Source organism: Siniperca chuatsi, linkage group LG11 (genome assembly GCF_020085105.1).
Source record: "Siniperca chuatsi isolate FFG_IHB_CAS linkage group LG11, ASM2008510v1, whole genome shotgun sequence".
Lineage (NCBI taxonomy): Eukaryota > Metazoa > Chordata > Actinopteri > Centrarchiformes > Sinipercidae > Siniperca > Siniperca chuatsi.
This window is the reverse complement of record NC_058052.1, coordinates 10462815-10480996: the sequence shown is the minus strand read 5'-3', so window position 1 is coordinate 10480996 and position 18182 is coordinate 10462815. Positions and strand designations below refer to the sequence as shown.

The window sequence follows — 18182 nt, the reverse complement described above, 5'->3', positions numbered from 1 at the left end:
TGTCAGGCTAGGAGTGTGTTCCCAGAGATATCCACAAGGAGATGCTACTGACATGTGGGTGCTAGGGCAGCAACAGGGAGCTACCCAGTTCTTTTTACACTGCTTTAAAATATTCAGCTTACAATAAAGCTTATTCAAAGTTGGTGATGCTTCCAGGGAATTATTTTCACAGACAGAAATCCAGGTGCAGCCAAGGTTTGGTGAGTGTCCATTTTAGCCTCATTTAAATGTGATTGCAAATGTACATATGAGTCACTCAGGTGGGGATCAGCTGCCTCAAGTGGAAGTACTCAAGTTGAGGATTTCAGATTTTTTGTGGCCTTATAAATGGTCTCGTATCTGTTGTTTTCTCTTGTGAATGTTAAAAAAGAGCTAGTAGTGTAATAGTAATGATTACACTAGTGACACTCCTCACACACAACTTTTAGTTCTCCATAGCCTTTGATTTAGTCAGTTTACTCCACATTCTTCTTGCGTTAAATCTAAATTATTCACCACACCTCCCTTTCTCTCTATGGTTACTCCCAAATAATTTTTTCAATCACTGCAATCCCTCTGTCCCTTTCGTCTTTTTCACGCAAACACTGAAAACCCATCACAACTTCCCTGCTTATACTGTACACTAGATCCACATAAACTGGTTCAGCTTCGGGTTCTAGTCCATCATCTGATGTACATAAACTCACCTGCAGCACCACTCAGTTGTTACATGTAAAACATTTGAATCACTGACTGTGTTTAAACATCACAGCAGATGATTTCACTGATTAGTATGACGTCAAACAGACAGGAGGTACTTTCACATAAAATCAGCTGTTTAGTGATCTTTAGGAGCTAAAAACCTGCATGCTCTCAGACATGGCACATGATTGCCTATTCCTGCAGCACCATGCTCTGCTAGAACTAAAATATGTAAAGCAAGGTGTTGACGAAGCTGTTTCAGTGTTGGCAGGAGTCCCAGCGATGCTGGAGAGGCTGACCATACGGTTCGTCCTGTGATGTGATTTACAGTAACATGTCGTGTTTCCATGCAGATGCAGGAACTGGTGTATTTACACAAGGAGCCCAGTCATAATGTGCACGTTACTGTATCTTCAGCTTGTAAATTTTTGAACCGCATATTACTATATGACTTGTACTGTGTTAGATTGTGATAAATATGTATATGAGTATCTGAACAGACTCCTTATGTGTTCAAGCTGCACCAAAGGAGCCCCAGAGGAGCAGAGTGCTGACCAGGCACATACAGGCATGGAGAAAACAAAGAGAGAGAGAGAGAGAGAGAGAGCGAGCAGACAGATGGAAAAGAGATATAGAGATAGTTTGTAATGACGGTCCTTTTGTCGAGGGAGGCGGGGACGTCTCCTTAGTGTCTTAATAAAGCAGGAAGAGAATGACAGTGGGATAACAGTAATGTTGGCTCAGCTGTCTAGATCATATCCATGGCATTTATCCAAAGATAGAGGGAGATAGAGTGGCAGAGAACAATAACATGTAAACATACAATACATCATGTTAAAAGAAAGCAGATATCTACAGGTACATGTTATTTAGCTGAATGTTTACTATATAGTTTATGTCACATATTTTAGGATTAAAATACTTGATTTACTTCACATTGAGATGCTGCAATTAAGATGCTGTTGCATTGTGGTCAGATGCTGTAGGTTGTTGCAATGTGGATGCTGTCAAGGGACCCCAACGTTCCATATTGCAACATGAAATTGCATGTGTGTGTGTGTGAGTGTTAATCAACAGAAACCGCTGGGCAAGAGAAGGTCAAAGAGGAGATTGGGTTTTCTGAACTCAGTGAAAACAGTCCCTATAGAAAGCCGTGGAAAAGCAAAAAGTGAGATATGGTTCTGTGGAGCACATGGGAAAAGCCCTTCAAAGCTGATTCTTAATCCTTTTCTACCCCAGACCCCCTCCCTTCTCCTTTCCTCAGTTTAATCTCTGACACTGCATTAACATTTCAATTTTTCACAGCAATTTGAATCTAGTGTATGCCACGACCACCTAGATTTATTCATTTACACTAATTACCTACTGCTGGGATAGGAGCGGATGGTTTAACCTTCTCACAGCTAATTTCTCATGATTTCTCCAAAGCTGCACCCAGCTCCACAGGGGCAAAATATGACCTTTTCCGATTTTATTATCAGCAATGCAACACAAAATGACACTAATCAGGATAATTTGATGGCACCTTTAAAAAGCATTTAATTCCATTTCAATTTGTAGCAATAGCTGACAATCATGAAAATTGACCATATTTAGAATGGATTATTTTATTTGGCTTTATTTTCAATACATACAATACTGTTTTTTTTTTTCAATGTGTTATAATCACAGGACGGTGTAGTCCCTCATTCGTCCAGGAGTGTTCTAACGTAGAAAAGGTTTCAGTCGTAGTCATCACAATTGAGAATGACTTCCGGATGGGAGCCGAAACGTCTTGATTCTGAAAACAGTGTCCAGATGACTACGACTGAAACCTTTTCTACGTTATAATCACAGGGTTGAAGAAATGAAGCGAACTGAGCCTGTTGCCAAGATTGCTGTGGAAGATTGGAAAGTTTTGCTGATTTGTCCATCCACCCACCCACAGTGCTATCTTTAAGTCAGCCTTTGGTTTGTTGCTCCTGGCAAAGACAATATATTGGCTACATGAGACAAAAGGACCTGTGTGCCCCTGAGAAGCATGCTATATGTGACAATTTCACAAAGAGTCCCAGGGCAAGTGACAAGAAGAGATGCCACACATGTTCAGATGTGTTTTCTGAATTTTATTATTAACTTATTTACTAAAATAGAAGAGTATGTTAACCAGAGTTGTCTTACTGTCATTATGGTTGTTTATGAAAAAAGTGGAATTACAGTAAAGCAAAACAGTTGGAGGACTGGAAGGAGGATTAGAAACAGAGGTTATTAAAGCCACTTAAACAGTCCTGAGGGCCAACTGCCCAGATGGAGAACGTCTCCCAACAAGTCCTCCAGACTAATTGCTAAAATAGGTCATTTGTCATTGCCTTCCAAAATGACCCATAATTGGCCTTTTTTGATCTGGTGTCCCTATTGGCAGGACAACATCTTTTGTCAGTGTCTTCCAAAACGCATATGATTGCTAAAAAAAGGATCCATATGACATCATGTGACATATGAGATCATGTGTTTTCTGAACTGCCCCCTCTATGGTCACAGTTGGGTTGCTTTTAGGCACCAAAACTATTCGGTTAGGTTAGGGAAATGTTGGTATCAACACTACTTCTATCTTTGCTTCTGAGAGATAACAGTCATAGTTTTCACAGCTACAAGAGGCCCTTGTCAGGTAAATGTAAACATAGGTTGTTTTAGGCATTTGGACAAATAACCAGGGCTGTTGTTTTTCTGGTGAGCTCTCATGTTTCCTGACACCTTGCCCCAATCTGCATATTGTTTGCTGACTCAAGAAGCCCAAGCACCCCCAACAACAGAGGGAGGGATGTCACTATGGACAATCTGAAACTAACCTTTACATGCATGCAAATCAAACATATGCAGAATGCCAATTAGACTGCCAACTAAAATATTCTAAATTTTTCCTTCTTTGTTGTGTGTGCTAAGTCCCTGGGCATCTGGTCATTTCTCAGCACAATTAATTTGAGTAAACTTTGTTAAAAGGTCAGCAGTGAATGATGGATTATGGCTTGTTTTAATTATTTTTTTTATATATTCTGTGATGCGATTGAAAGTGAGATGAGTGGCTCAACACAAATGCAAAGCACTTTTCACCATCTTCTTTACCTGGCATAAAATGTTGAATAGTTTGGATCTATTTGCTCATGCTGTTTGCATCTCACTGAGGTATGTGTGGCTGCACTGATGCACGACAAAACACTCTTTTATTCTCCGGACTGCAAAAAGATTGAGGTACACCGGGTAACAAGTGATGTTGCCCTGAAGCAATGTCATATTTGTGGTTTCAAAAACCTTCATATTTTAAAAAGTGCTAATGTCAATCGAATCTGATGACACTATATGGCCAAAGCAATCTATTCAGACCTTTCACATCATAATTTATTTCGGAAGAGGAGCCAAAGCTGACTAATTAGAATGATACTGCTTTTGGAGCTGCATGCTACAGTTTTTCTTTCTAATTTCAGATTTGTCTGACAGTGGTGCAGCCCATGTGGGTGGTGTAAATGCCTGGCAGCTCACATCCAGCATACCCAGAGAAAAGACTGCACACACTTATTATATGAGAAGAACATCGTTGTCACATTATAAGATGTTATAAGAATTTGTATTTGTCATGTCATGGATTAAATCCTTCAGGATAAGCTTTGCATTCCTTTTTCCTGTTTAAAAGGGTGTACATCCAGTAAAAAAATAACATACATTGATTTAATCTCTAATACACATATACAGAACAGGATGGAATCAAAAAGGATTAGCATATTATTGTTTTATTTTATAATATGTTCTGGTTTAGGTTTTTTACAAATGACAATTTATTAAGTGCCACAAACATCTATCAGAAAATCATTTTAAAGTCAATTTCGTGTATTTATCTCCAGGCAGATGCATCCATCTGCCAGGAGAGTAAAACATTTGCTGATACTGTTTGCTGCAGGGTTTCTGTACTGTACAGTAGGTGTGGTGCAGTCTGTCGCTTCTGTATTCCACCCCTGAGTGCTGTGAAGCTGATATATAAGAGGGAGGGGCCCGTGAGCTGCAATCAGCCCATATCCATCAGCGTTATGGCTGCCTGACAACATCCAGCTGTCCCTGATGTGCCACCAAGGGCCGATGGTGCGCTTGTCAGCTCTGCTGTTTTACTGCAGCGCTCACTGAGACGAAAACATATACACACATGCCCACACAGTCACGCATGCTCCCACACACACAAAATCACCAAATGAAATACATTTCTTTCCCAGTTTTGTCATGGAATGAGATCTGTAATCATGATGTATAAAAATTACTGGACAACTTATTTTACCAAAATAGTCACACGCAGTGTCTGATATCTCAGTCCAGGACATAATGATCATAAACATTCAATAAATTCGGATCATAGCAATATTATAACAAACTGACAACTTTATAGTTTTAATGAAAATAATAATTTAAAAAAAATGATGCACTCTCTTCTTTGCATCCCACAGTGCCCTTTACAGTAATTCCCACACTTACTGTCTTCAGACTCTTTATATCAATGTTCCATATTATGAATCCCAAATTTTACATAGCATAAGATTTCTTCCTTTTTTGTATTTTCTTCTTCTCCAGAGAATGAGTTTTACAAGATGATGCTTTCTTCTAGAGAGAGCACACCTAATCAGAGCACTGACTCAACAATGGATCAGTGTTGTGCTTCATCATTGCAGTCTCTCTCTATCCTTTTCCTGATGTCTCCTCTCCAGCTGCTCCCACTAACTTATGATATAATGACATTATACTGTAACCCAATAAATTGTGAACCCAGCTGGCTAAAACTGATTTTGCTTTTACAACAGCTGGGATGCTACGTGTGCTGGGCACCCACCATGCTGCTTGGGCAATGCATGAAAACCAAAAGAAATCTGCCTAACTATATAATTCTTCTTAGGTGAGTTAAGTTAAGAATTAAAAGGATAGCAACATGATTAAATAACACTGGTTGTCTAGAAGAAAGAATAATGTGTTCTTGACTAAATAACTCAGATGCTCAACCAGCACAGTCAGTGCAATTTCTACAAATTATACCCTAATAGTTGCTACTATCTTGTTTGGTTGCCAGTGGACGCATCTATGTCAAACATGGACACATTCACTCATTCCACTGAAATGAGCTGAGTGTGTCAACCATTTGGGAAAGACTGAAAGTCTATAGCAATGGTAGGAGCCCTGTGACACTGTAATTAATTCTCAATGTACAAAACAAAATTGTTGGGTGGATGAAAAATGGAGAGAGCTTCGCTATTCTTAGATTCTTACTACTTGGAGGGCAAATAAATGAAACACTTGGGCTGAGAGTAGAAGAAAAGTGTTTATTCTCTACAGTTTTAGCTGTACCTTTCCAGCATCTCCTTTGCTAGTGTAATGCCATTTAGCATGCTAACATGATAAAGTATGCTAACATGCTAACATTAGCATATTAACGTTGAAAATAGGGGCCTGCGTTACTTTCTGAAACCGACATTCAGGCCAGGTGTGTGAAGGAGAGAGAGTTGAGAGAAAGTCTTCTCCCTTAAGTCTTCTTATTTCATTCTTTACACAACTCTTTCTGTTACTTTTCGTGTGTGCAACCGCATGCAGCACTATGAATACCTTCCAGGAGAGACTATCTGAAAATGTGCTCCATCATCCCAATATTTAAATGATTATTGCTTCCCCCCTTCTCTATCATGGCTGGCTTTTCACTCCGCCTTCGAATGTGGCCATTCAGAACAGCTATCAGAACAACACTTTGGCCTTCTAACGAGGTTGGATGTCAAGTTGTTCAAACTAGTTCATTTCTAGCATAACCCAGCCCTTAGAGTAGCATGTTTGCTTGGTGTGTCAGCATTAACCCCAGCAGTACAGCTGTGGCTAATTGGAATATGGGAATAAATATTATAGATATCTTGAATTTAAGAGGAAAGTTTGACCTGCTATTCGTGCTGAGATTAGATGGAACAACTGGCCAACACCATAATTTCAGTGCCAGTTGGGCTAAAAAGTACAAATATTGTCACAAATAGTGTGGAATGAATGATTTTATTTCCTCATGTGACGTAAATTACTTTTCCTGTAGGTTAGTTCTCTTTAAGACGTGTTATCTTATCTCTGTTGTCACTGGAAAAACTGTTCTAGAAATATATAGGAAATATACCAGATAAATGCTCACCCATACGGTATGACAAAATTATAAGATACACAATTTATTATGGTAGGAATTTGCAGTGCCTAAGTAATCGATTGCAATTCTGATGTTTTGTCATCATATTTCTCCTCTTATGTGCTTCTAAGACCTGAGCTGGAGGCTGTAATCAGAGGATTGGTGGGCAGAGAGTGTGGCCACACAGAGAAAGTAACCATTTCTAATGTCTTAACTTAACCATGGTTAAATTCAGTTCTCTTGGCAATTTCATTTTTAGACAGAGCGTGAAATAAAAAAATGTGTTTTTCCGGTCTGGCAGGCTGACAGTGCAAACATTTATTGATTTTGGCCATTTAATGCATTCAATATATAATACTATGGCTCCACTCAGCTGAGGAACCTGTCTATCTTCCTCTTATCAACCGTAACTAACAGCTTACATTTCATTTGGAGCATTTTTACTGCAGTTGGATGATGGTTGTCTACAAGAAGTTGCTATGTCTTTACTGCATAAAGATGCCAGAGAACCTGTTGAACTGTTAATGTACATACTGCATCTTTATATTACATTTGACTTGAATGACACTTCAACTTGAATGCTTTGCCGCATTTTTATACCTGTATTTGCAGTTAAATATAATCAATAATGATTAGAATAGACATTGAAGTAAACAGGTTTTAAACAGATGCAATTTAAGTCAATTGAGATCAACAGCAACAAACAGCAATATGTGTAATTTGGCAGACATTTAAAGCAATGGGTTTTAACCATAAGGGGGAAAGGGTGGTAATTGAAATGCAATGTCATTTGGCAAACTGCTAATCCGAGGAAATTAATAAATGAAGAATCAAATAGTTCTTAACATCTTCCTCTCACTGTCATTTTATCTCGTGTTATATCATCCAAGAGACAGTTATCGCTTAGTTGCCTCCCAGAAGAAACCTTGTTTAAAAGTGAATATTCCCTTATTCTCAAACAGAGGGGCTCACATCACATCTCTAATGAGATTTAAATGGATGTGAAAGAAACCAGTGGAACCACAATATCTATCCTGTTCCTTTTTATTCCACTAAAGAACCACAGAAATGTTGCTCTGGTAGTACACAGTTTAGCTGTTATCATGTCTGATCTACCACATGAACATGATTGGTTTGTGCATTTTGCTTCTTGCCCTTGCCCAAATGTTATGGTTGAGACAGACAATGTCAGCCCAGACCCCTTGCCTGAGGAAGTCTCCATGACTTTCAGGATTTTAATAAACACATGAAATTTTGAGTCACATTCAGATATAACATGTCCTCTTTATATTTTTTTAGCTTTTCAGTACCAGGGTGCTTATTTGACCGAGCATCCATGTTAGACTCATATAATTACAGTGGTGATGACTGTTACTGAAGACGCAGACAAAGTGCCCTTTCTCCATTTCTCTTTAGTGATTGATAGAAGAGTGGTAATGATAGAGCATGCTGTGGGAGGGAAAAGGCCAGTTACAGCCCCTGGGCTCCCTTACAGTATGCCTCCTAGAAATGGAGCTAGACTGATCAACACAAACATTGATCAAAGAGTCTGTGGTTGTGCTTGTTAGATTATGTACACATGTCTTTTTGTCCAGGTGATTACTGGTTTATTGCCAGGTTTGTAGGATGTAGCTACATAGACATTTTACATTTCTGTTTAACTTGTTTGGGTTTGGCTGATGTTGTCATCCAGAGTGATTCACACTAAGAGCAACATGTCCACCATGGAGTAAGAACCCTGGGTTTGTTAATCAGCCACAGTTATAAGCGGAGGTTTCTGTCCTCTCTACACCTTGAATATCATAGCACGCACTTTTGAGAGGCAGATGTTTTTAATAATGCTCAGACATATTAGCTGGAGTATTTCTAAATATATCAAGCTTTTGAAAAGACACCCTGCACTGCTGCGCATTGTTGTCTGTGCTTAATTCATACTCAGCGTCTATGGCAGATAGGCTCACAGGGATGGCTTGCAGACATTTGAATTAAAGCTGCAAAACTATTAAAAATGTATGGTCTGTATGAATGCATGACCTATATTTTCCATGCAAATAAATAAATAAACTGGGGTTTAGGGAGGATGATGCAAATCTTGAGAAGTGGGACACAGGATGAGCTAATGACATTATAACAATAAAGATTCTGGATTTCACAGAGAGCATAATGGAGACCAATCCTCTCTTACTCATTCCCTTACCCCCTCCTTCCCTCTTTGCCCATAATCAGTCTATCCCACTATGCCGCCTGTTCTATCTGTCCCAGCATGGCTGTGTTTGAATTTGCCTCTCCCAGTTCAAGTGTATAGTGTGACTCACCTCTCGCTGCACACTTCAGGAGAGCAAAGCGAATGCCTTGGCTTTCATGTGCTGGTGCATTTTTCAAGAGCTGGGACATTGACACAAGGTGGTTTTTTGGAGTCTTTGTCTTATTGACGGCGATGTGGCCTTTCTCCTTCATTCTGTCCCTAGACCATGTCTGTCTGTCTTCTTTTTTCTGCCTCTCTCTATGCTCCTCTCCACCCACCCCACCCTGTCTACCCCCCTCTGTTGTCTCAGTAGATTTCTTCTTCACTCTGCCATTCAGACGATGTCAGGGACCGTGGCAGTGAGAATAAAGGCCACTGCTTTCTCTCGATTCATGATGAACTGTCGCTGTCTGACTGAAGCAGCCTCAAAAATTCACTGAGAGAGAGTGGAAAACAAACCCATCAACTATCAACAGCAACTGATTTGTGGGAAACTTTCACAGAGTTGCTCAGTCTGGGCTGCAGTAGTCGTTCTTGTTAAGAGAAGTGAAACCGTAAACCCTGGCTGTTTGGAAGAAGAGTAAAGGGGTTTTGAGTCAAGGCATTAACATCAATTTGTCATTTAGATCCCGTACATGAAAAGGTCACCTCATTATCTCTCACATGGTCTCATGTGGCATTACTTTTCAGCCTCAAATCTGTCTATAGACCACTGAACCTTGGACATAACACTGACCCTCACTCTGTAACAGGAGAGTAACCTTTTACCTCATGTTTTCTGCAAAGGCCATCCTGTCTCTGAAGCAACTCATAAACCAGTGTTTCTTACCCTCTCTGTGTATGTGCCTGTGTATATCCATTTATGCGCGTATCTCAGTTTGTGTGTGTGCCCAAGTTCAGACAAGGCTTTTGGCTGTTTATATGAAGCAGAAGAGTGTATCCATGCTGAAATGACTAATTGGGAAATATAGTGTACAAGCTCATTTGATGCATCAAGCAACTTATTCCCTTTGCATGAATAACTGCAGGTTTATACCCTAAATACAGTACTTGTGTGTAGATTCTTACACCACTGCAGCCAGTGTATTGTTGACTTTAAACCCTGTGATAGATTATGAGAATCTCTACACAGCATTATGCTTTTCTGCCGTCTTGTCTGCATTGTGTTTTCTACCCTGAGGGACTTCTTCCCCCTCCTTCTGCACCTCTGCTCTGGCTACTGCCACTAGCTTGGCATCAAAGGGCCATTAAAAAGGCTTCTTCTAAATGAATGTGACAGCAAAGCCAAGGCGTGTTGATATGGGTGGACATGGAAATCAATATTTCACATCATCAGCCACTGGTTGGTGGGGAATGGGGGCAGGATGCCGAGGTGCGACCAATACTGTCATTGAATTAGACCACAAGAGGTCCACTTAGGGCTTAGCTGTTGCATCTTCCACTTGAATAATAGGTATTGTGGAGGTAATCAAAAGCAAGGTATCATCAGGGAGCATTTCTGTCTGTTTCAGTACATTCAGTCATTCTGTGCTGTGACAGTTCAGCTCACAATTTACAGAAAGATGAGTTGGAGGCTGTTGTTCACACAGAAATGACATCTGCGCTCTGTTTATCCACCCGTACATGCCATAATTGTTTGCAGTCTCATTGTAGAAAGAAAGGATCAGTGTAAGCAAAGCAGATGGAGGGCATATGGAAGCAAAGACAATTCCCAACTCATTGAATTGTACCGTTTAGTGCTACAGACCGACTAAGCAATGTGTCACAACACTAGCGCTGTTGATGCGGCTTGGCAGCCCCATGAACAGCAAATATGTCATTCAGTTGTAAATTATGTTACATGCAAGGTCACCTTGTGTAAAGGTTGGGAAGGAGGAGGAAATGAGCTGAGGGTGTAATTCATCTCTTCATGTCAGAGATATATATCACATGGTAGAAATCGAAACACATGCTGTTAAATTCCCATATAACACAAACACAAACATAGCACAGATGTCTATATTTATGAGCCTATTAAACCATGCATCAATAGAATGTCAATTCTGTTTATTGGCATAAATCATATATTGCAGTAAATTTCACTTAACTGCATCAGTATAAAAAGTATCGTTTGGTATTGATTTGTTAATAAGGTGAAGCAATATCCACCAATATAAATATAGCTATTGAAACAAAATTATGCCGATGCAGCGTTGTATATCATCCAGGACTTGTAGCTGGTATCTTCTTGTTGGCCCTGCTAAATCTCCGTCCTTGTGTGACTTTCAACTCCAAGCCATGCTCCCTCAAGGATACATGTCTTAGCATAATACAGACAGCTTTAGGAGTCATTGAGATGTGGTCCCTCTACTCCGATAGACAGACACTGCCAGGCAAGGAATTACCCTCCCCCAAAACCAGCTCGTCGCCAGCACAATGCCAACTCTGTGCCTCTCTAGCTTTGGCACCCTTGACCATTGAACTCTATCTCATTCACACCTCCCCTCCCCCAGACACACAGGATACAGTGAGGCAGTGTATGGTTCACATCTACTTTAACCATCCTGTCTGTTACCATCACATTTAATGTTGATAGAAGAGCTGTGCAAGGGGACATTCTCAAATTGAGTTACTCACATTTTTATCTTTTTACAATAAACCACATTTTTTATCATCTAATATCACCCTTTCGCTGGGTACTGTGCCAGATATGGGGAGACAGGCAAGGTCAAATACATCCCAACAGTCCCCAGCTGGCACTAACCCCGGTGACTAGGGTGTTTCGGAGAGGGAGGCTTTTTCATGCTGGATGTACAATTTGTCCAGTGTTTACTCTCCTGTCCATTTGCATCACCGACAGTAGACCTGAGTGACATCAACATGAAGCCACAGTCACAGAATGCTATTGCTTTTTTTTTTTTTTTTTTTTTTTTTACAGTGCAAGCATGTACACACACAGTATCTTTGTATTATGAGGACCTTTCATTGATGATTAACTCTCTAACTTTAAAGGGTAACTTAGGTATTTATCAACCTGGACCCTAGTTTCCCATGTTTTTGTGTCTAAGTGACTAATTAGGACAACAATTTTTGAAATTGGTCCAGTATTGAGCAAGAGAGCTGCAGCCAGCAGCCGCGAAACCGGCTACAATGTAATCATCTGGGGCAAATGCGCACCATCACTTTATGTCCACTAAAAGTGCTTGTTTTTGCCACTGACAGGCGCAGATTGTTAGTATAAGTGTCTGACAACATTATGGAAAGGAGATAGACCTTTTTGTTAAAGAGTAAGATCCTTTTTGTTTAACCATAAACAGCCGTATATCGCTCTCCTCAAAGTCACCAGACTCCATTGACAAATACAATAATTTTACCTCGCAGATCATCGTAAACATTCCAACTCCACAGAAACAAAATATAACTCACTGAGTTAACCATCTCCTAGCTGTAGCTCCATATTTAACGGACAGTTATGAGAGTGGTATCGATCTTCTCCTCTGACTCTGGGCAAGAAAGCAAATAAGTGCATTTCCCAAAATGTTGAACTATTCCTTTAACTCTAAAACCAAGCCCTAACCCCAAAAACAGCTAGAATGCCGTCACTTTATAAATGTATTTTGACTCTGAAGTTCTGAGATACAAATTGAGCATTGGTAGTGCATGTATACATGTTGAGTTGCATCTTTTCACTTGCCAAACACTTCAGTACTTCACAGCATTTAATACTGAGTGAACTCTATGTTCTTACATCATTCCATTGTTCTGCTCCACACAGGCGTATAAGATAAACCCATTTAATGTCAGCAAAATTAGCAAAGACCTACTACAGTATATGTAACCCATCTGAGCAGATACAAAACTTTGAAATCAACTCACTGAAGATGCACTTTTTCACACCAAATGCTTCCAAGAAACGCCCTAATCCAGTGATCTTAATCACTTGGGTTACAATGTTTTAACCTCTTATGTTATTCTAACATCTATATTTCATCAGAAAATAACAATCTGAGTGCGTAGCTGGAAATGCTTGATATTCAGGTATGCTACTGGAAATGTATGGTCTTGTATCATACATTACATAAGCACAACAGGGTTCCCTAACCCTGCTAGCAAATGTATAGTCACACCTGATAATGAACAGAATGACCTGATTTCCTGTATCCCCGGAGACATCTGTGCAGATGATGGAGCACGGTGCATCAGGCCTCCATTTCCCTTCTTCTACAACCTGTCATGAAATCAATCCTGCCTTTAGATGTGCTCTCCATAGGGAATGAATCAGAGAAGGTGCTGTGGTTTAACCTTCTCTGTCTTTCTCTCTTTTTCTATTTCTATCTGTGAACACATCTATCCATCCATCCTTATATTTTGTCATCCTTTCTCTTCTTCCTCCTCAGAGATTAGCTCTCCTTCCTCTCTCTCATGCTGACTTTCTTTCCGCCTCGCTCTGTCTTTTTATCTCTCCCTGTCTTCAACCGCCACCCCCCTTCTCTCTTTCTCCCCTGTCTTGGTAGCGCGGCAGCTCTTTGAGCTGAGGGACTGTGATTAGGACAGAAGAGAACTGGCTGTAAGACAGAGACAAACTCAAAACTGGGTCATCATTGTTTCTGTGTGAGGGCCCGCTCTGCAGATGAAAAGCTTGAAGACAAGAGGAGCAAACGACACTCAATACAGCACCGGGAGCCCTAGACATTTCTGGGCTACAGAAATACTCATGCAAAGGAGGAATCGGAACTGCAACACAGAATTTATGTAATAAGAGCTGAATAAAACATGCTGCCTGCCCGCTTTACTATCTCTGAACCCTTCAAGATAATAATCATCCATTGGTCAGCTATAGCTGCATGGCAGCACAATCACAGAGAAGTGCAGTGGTCATGAAGCACAAGACAGGGAAAACCTTGGTTGTCACAGGGTAATAGTATTTTGACTTCGATCATCATTTTTCTCCTGCTCTCTCACGCTCTATCTCTCTTTCTTGTCTTCTCTGTAGTCATGTCTCTCTCTGTCATCCACCCCGTTAGCAGAGAGTCTGACAGGGTCTGTCCCACTGGCCAACCATTCAGCACTCATCATGCGCATCATTTCCTCTCATCATTTCCCCCAGTGTGCTTCTTCCATCTTCTCTGGCCGGTTCACTCGCTATCAACCACTCTCCATAAACCCTTTTATTTGTGTCTGTGTGTGTGTGTGTGCCTCAGTGTGAGCTGTATAGGCATAGCTGTAGTATATATAGGTATGCATACTATTGCATGTAACCTGCTTCTACATATTGTTGTTGTTTTAAATGTGTGTTTGTGTGTCAGCGTGACTATCTGTCATATCTTCATGTCAAAGCAGCAAATTATGGTTTTATTTATTGTTTCATACATGTGTTGAAAGCAACAAGTATCTCACCATAGATTTCATGTCTACTCCTGTCAATGAGAGCCATAGTCTTTGGCTTATATGTGTGCCACTGAATATGTTATTGAATCAGAAGGCAAACAGCAGTTACTGTACTCTTAGCTGCTCCATTAGACGGCAATGTCTCCTAATAAATTAGTTGAGCAAGAGGATGAAGACCCTTTACAGTGCATGTGATATCCTTTCTTGATTCCCACAAACATGGCATCAAATAGAACATCCTGCATTCGCATGTTGTTTTTGTGTTTTCATCTACATGATACATTCGATATCTGTTGCTTCTGTCAAACCTTCATTGCAAATCAGAATTAGTGGTGCCTTGGCCTACTTTCCAAACCATCGAGGAGCAAATAATCAGCCTGAGCTGAGGATTTGCCTGGCAGTCTCTCAAATGTGGATGCTTGTGAAACATCCTTTTCTGCGAGTGTTGGGTTTCACTGAGAGACTTTCAAGAGCATTCAGTGTTTATTTGGCAGGGACAATACTGAGTCTTGTACTGCCATCTAGAGTGTAATCGCAGGTGGTTCATGGGAGAGAGCTCTGTGGTTAGAAGGGATTTATAGAGACGCTTACTGTACCACATGATTTGCATGTAACACATCAAATAAAAAAATATACTCCAAAAAATATTATGATTTTCCTTTGTGAATTTTCTGTTCCACTGCCTCTCCACCTCCTTCCTAGACAAGCCTACTCCTCACAGCACAGAAGTAATGCCAGAACAGTTCCTAGTGCCAGAAATTGCCCGGAGGTTTATAAATGAACTACTTGTTGTTCAGAGTGTGGGAAGATTTTTCTTTTTATTATACAAATAACCCAACACCAGCTACCAAAAAAAGAGAAAGCCAGGGATCATCAGAGGCTTAAAACCCTTTGGATGTATTATCCACCTTATTTTTTCATTTGATTTCTTCTTCTTTGTTATGAATGGTTCTTCCTTTGTAGTCTGCGCTATGCTTCTACAACACAATTCAAAATATCCCTGCCACTCTTTGCTGATTGTGTTCCACAATGATTTTTCTAATCACCATTTTCATCTTGCTTTAATTAAACCTTTTATTGGACAGAGACACGGGCCATTAGGCTCTCTATATTTCAGAGAGAATGAATTGGAAAATGACTAATATCTTATGCTGACCTTTTTCAATCGCTGCCTGCTGGCAAAGCTATGCAAAGCAATTTCACCAACATATTTATCTCATCCAAAGCACACCTTAGACTTAATCCTAATGGCCTTTTCATTAGCCTTTTAATTGAGCAGCGTGGAGAGTGTTAAAATGTCTTTCAGCAGCTTTTGAAATGTAATGAATGAAATGTCTCTCGTCAGATCCAGCCTACACTTACACATTCATTTGGGGTAGTTAAACCTACGTTAACCTCCAAGTGTAGTCATCAATCATGCATGTTCACCCTATTTTATTCTCAATCTGACTGTGTGACATAATAAATAATCTGCTCACATTTACATCTCAGCCATGTGTGTATCACAGGGTTGGGGGGAAATGAATGTAATTACATTAAAACAGGATTTCAATTATCTCATTACAAAATGCTGACTGTTATATAACCACTATAAAACACATCACATACAATAAAAAAAAAAATACTGAGTGCTTGTTATATTGCTTGGATTGTATGGTACATTGTTGACGAGAAAGGTGTTTCATTTTAGTTGATTTGAGTTGAGATTTTAAACACATATTCATTCTATACTGTATACTTATACTGTTAAAATAGATACAGTTTGACGATGGCGCTTCAAGTTACAGTCAAAAAAGTACATAAATATTTGATTTACTGCATTTATATGAACATGAAACACAAAAATCCACTTCCCAACCAAGAGTAATCAGATAAATCTGATTCCTCTGCACCTGACAAGGAGCCAAATTCAAAACATACTTTTCCTCATGTAATAAAGTACAACATTTAAAGGGTGTTTAATAGTGTTGCTCCTTGTTAAGCAGAAATAAGTTACAGTTTTTTGGACTCAGCACCTGGACGAGAAAGATGTGTGTGTTTTGCACATTAATCAGATAAATCTACCACAGGATTACATCACTGATTGCATTTCAAAGCATGTGATCTTTCCAACCTTGGATATTCCTCCAGACACGGAAGATAATTGTTATACATCACCTGCTCTGTATGAATAATAGGATTTAATCAGAATCACTTCATAATCAACCCCAAGAGGCATTCTCACACAATTCAATACAATGGTGTGAAGTTTGTGAGATGGCCAGCAGATGGCAGTACTTCCTCAGCTTGTCTGGACTGGCAGTGAATGCAGTGAGAATAATACCAGCGACAAAGGTCAAATAGCACTGTTGACCAGGAGAGGGTCAACACATAAATATCTCCAGGGACTTTCTCAAGAGCGTTGTGCAGCTACTTAGTGTGAGATTTGCCAGAGGAAAAGGCAGACGTTCCATTTCCACTTCAGCAAAATGAAATCAGAAGCCCCTGGGATTTGACTCTGACCTTCCTGGCTTTCACTGCTGCTGAGTGATTACTGAAATATAAGAGGCTAGAAGGTGTAGGGCTATAATAACTACACAAGGGTTTACAGCACAAAGCTACATGAAAATCCAAATGTGAGATGATTTACATATATTAATAATGATTATCTTCTAATTAACATCTTGTGAACTACCTCATTAACTGTAATTTAGAGTCTCAAAGGGATTCTTCTAAAAAAACAGGATACAATAGTTCATGTATTAAGCAACAGTCCTCTATATTGTACAGTATAATATAAGGCTAAATGCCAGTCTTGTTTGTTTAACGTTTAGTGGACAGGAATTCCTTTGGTTCGCTTTAGACCTGTATGCATTTTATTGGCTTGTGTGGGATTTGGGCAGGAAACCAGAGCTAATGCCCCCTCTCCCACTTCAAACGGATGCCAGGCACCCTTAAATGTCATGGGGTGGTTAGAGAGTTGAAGGAGGTGGGAGGGATTGAGGAGTGAGAAGCTGGGGCTCGCTGGGCGAAAGAGAAATCCAGCCACACCGAGCTCACCTCAGAGCTTATCAGTGTGTGCTGGATGTAGCTTTACCGAGGCTGTTAAGGCAAACCAGATGCAGTGTAGGTTGCTCTATGCCACTACGTGTCAGGTACAGCCTGGGTCAACCTGAGGCGCCTTGGTAGTATAGGAGGAGGCCACTGTTCAAACTTACTGCAGATGTTGCTGACTAGCATACAGTAGAGTGTTGGGTCCTGCGGTTCATCCTCTTGAATTGACAGCATCTTTGAAACGTTTTGAAGGTTTCATGGTGTCACTTCAATTACTCACCCCGAAGGATTTCTTCTGCGTTTTAGATTGACAACTTGCAGTGGTTTATTGTTGGAGTATCAAAGCCTGCAAGTGTGTGTTCTGGGGTGTGTTGGTGACTGGGAATCCCACGGTGTCTTTCTACTCTTGCCAGCAGCAGTGTTTATAGGATTTTGTCTCATTTTCTCCAGTGTTAATTTATTTCCATAAAGGCAGCCATGACACATTCTCTCCTCTGCCTTCTGTCTCTGGCTTTACTTTACTGAACTATGAATTTCTCTCCCTGTCGCTCTGTACTGAGTAGAAGAATAGACCAGATTGACCTCACTCCCTGCTGCATGGTTATTTTGACAATGAACATCATCATCATTGTCACTTTCTCTCCGTCTCTTCCTCTCTCCGTCTCTCCCTCTCTATTTCCCTCCATCTCTCTCTGA

At 40.2% G+C, this 18182-nt stretch overlaps 1 long non-coding RNA gene across 2 annotated transcripts in view; it reads left to right on the top strand.

Annotated features, from left to right (window-relative positions):
- The window catches only part of LOC122883993, a 91612-nt gene that overhangs the window by 63686 nt on the left and 9744 nt on the right, over window positions 1–18182 (top strand). The window lies entirely within an intron of this gene.